Source organism: Camellia sinensis, chromosome 14 (genome assembly GCF_055761805.1).
Source record: "Camellia sinensis isolate YWXY chromosome 14, ASM5576180v1, whole genome shotgun sequence".
NCBI lineage: Eukaryota > Viridiplantae > Streptophyta > Magnoliopsida > Ericales > Theaceae > Camellia > Camellia sinensis.
Window position 1 is genome coordinate 142633972 of NC_138974.1, and position 2786 is coordinate 142636757.

Sequence of the window (2786 nt, forward strand, 5' to 3'; positions counted from 1 at the left end):
GGCTAAAAAGTCATTATAAGTTTTCATATTATTCTCTTTGCTTTTTTACATATGTTTTTATAAAAATAAAAAAATAATAATTAAAATAGTTCATTATCAAACTAGCCCTAAAGAAATAAATTTTGAATTTATAAATTTTTTTTAAAGATTGGGTTTGGATTTCATTTTATTTAGCAAAGCCGAGGCCTTAAAGTGCAAAAACAAAAGTACCCTTCCATCACTTTTGAGATCAATGGTATGACTGTGTAGATCGATAACCAGAGACCATGTCCTACAACTGCACTTTGCTGCTGACCTCAGCCCTACCCATCCCAACAAAGACGATGACGACGAAGCTCACCACCAGCAAAACCAACTCCAAAACATGCCACATCAACCCTAGAATGTCACTAAACCAACAATAACCCCCGAACCCTAACCTCCTCACAACCCTCACCAGACTTTTATGGGGTCAGTCTCTTCCACCCCAACTCCTCATTTCCACTGTCCGTTCCACCTGGTCCGCCGCATGGCACCTTGTGATGTCCCAACTCGCCCCCTCCAACCCGATCGACCGTTACACCCAACCCACCTCCCAATTTCGCTCCACACAATTTTCCCGCAAAAAACCAGGCATTCTTCATCTCTACGTGGGCCTGCCCTGCCCCTAGGCCCACCGGACTTTGATCGTTCGAACCCTCAAGGGCCTCGAAGATGCCGTGTCGGTCTCGGTTGCCTCGCCGGAACTGGACAAGTCATGGGAGTTCCGGCATAGGGATATCCCAGATGGGGATAGGGTTGTCCCCGGTTTGGATAATGCGAATGAACGTAAAACCCTAAGGCAGGTTTATAGGCTTCGGAGATGGGGATATGATAGTCGGTCCACTGTTTCGATGCTTTTGGATGTGGAGAGGAAGGAGGTTGTGTGCAATGAGAGTTATGACATAATTGAATTGTTTAATTTGGGTTTGAATCGGTTGGTGAAGAATACTGATTTGGATCTTTCACCGCCATCGTTGAAGAAAAAGATTAAGGATTGGAATCAGATTATATACTCTAATGTTAACAATGGTGTCTATAGGTATATTGCATATGATTCAACATTGGAATTCAAAGAATTATTGAAACTGCTTGTGCAAATATATATTGGATTTATGATTGTATGATACCAAAGGATTGTTGAAATGTTGTATACAAATCATATTGAATTGTGGTTGTATGGTGGTTGCATTATGCAAGTGTAGATTTGCTCAGAGTCAACAAGCGTATGATTCAATAGTGAATGAGTGGTTTAGTACATTGGACATGGTAGATGATCACTTGGGTAGTTTTAGGTATTTATGTGGTGACGTGTTGACCCTAGCAGATATATGTTGGTTTACAACTTTGATTAGGTTTGATCTTGTGTATAATGTTTTGTTCAAAGGCACAAAGAGGAAGCTGATTGAATATCCAAACCTTCATGCGTATATGCGCGATATCCATCAGGTACCAACTCATGCTGTAACTGTTATATTCTTAAGTAGTCTAATGGTGTAGAATATCTGATATATAGGGTTATTATGCTAGCTTGCAATCTACAACTTACCCATTTCAATGTTCTTGGGAATCATTGAGGAGTAGAAACAGCAAATCTAATTAAGATCGAAATGCTGATTGGAAGAGGCTTTTTATTTTCTCTTTTCTTGATAAATAAAGGGCTTTATTAGATTTGTCATATTTGACTATCTAGGGGAGAGAACAAGTTGGTGATGATGTACATGAATTTTGGTGATTTCAACAATCATCCTTTCATCATTTATGCCAGATCGGTCTGGTGTTCACTGTTTTATTTGATATGGAGACCATGTTTTTTTGTGAATGAACTCCTTGCAAAGTGCTAATATACACATAATTGAGCATATGAGTTATTCCATTTATCGAGCAACAGGATAAAACCTTCTTTAATTGCTTCATCTACATATTAATATCGAAGTTTAGAACCAGCCTAACAGAGGGAGGGACGGGGAGAAAGAGAATATCACATTGCTTTCATTGATACTCTATGATTGTTTTATCTCAACCTTCTAGTATGTGTGTAATATTAATCCTTCAACAGGATTATCTAACTGAATAAGATCTCGTACTTTCTTAGTTCAAACAAAAAGCAAGCAGAAAATGTAGTAGTTAATGATTCATAGTTATTGATAATCCATAGTAGTAAAATTGGCATATATTTATATGCCCATGCATGAGCATCCATTTAGGAAAATAAGCTCTTTGGCAATGCAGCTGTTAGATATTATAATCTTCAAACGTCTCACATATGTTGAAATTTCATTACTTCTAACCCTGTAACATTCGTTTCCTGAACAGATTCCAAAGGTTGCAGCAACTTGCAATTTCGGAGCAATTATGGATGGTTACTACAACATTCTTTTTCCACTGAATCCAAGCAGCATTCGACCTGCCATGCCTTCCGATTGTGAGCATGAATTCCTCTTTTAACCTCACAACAAGGCATCTTTGTTATCGGTAGATAAAAATGTACAGGCACTTGTTTCATAAAGTCACTTTCAATACGTAATTCAGATTTATTACTCACCTTAAGCTTGCTTTTAGTATGTAATTCGGATGTATAACTCACCTTATTGCACATTGTGAATTTGTTGTTGTAAACAAATAGCCTTTTGATAGAGTCAAATAGAGAATAAAGATTCACATAGTCGGCCTCATTTCATGGGATACTACAAGAAATTATATTTTTCCCAACCAATTTTGCCGACTAAATTTTATTTAATCGCAAAAAATTTTCATTTGGTGACTAA

The 2786-nt window shown here is 37.6% G+C and overlaps 1 pseudogene; it reads left to right on the forward strand.

Moving 5' to 3' along the window:
* Nucleotides 1–323: 323 nt before the first annotated feature.
* LOC145807354 (uncharacterized) lies at nt 324–2526 on the forward strand (annotated as a pseudogene).
* Nucleotides 2527–2786: the final 260 nt, after the last annotated feature.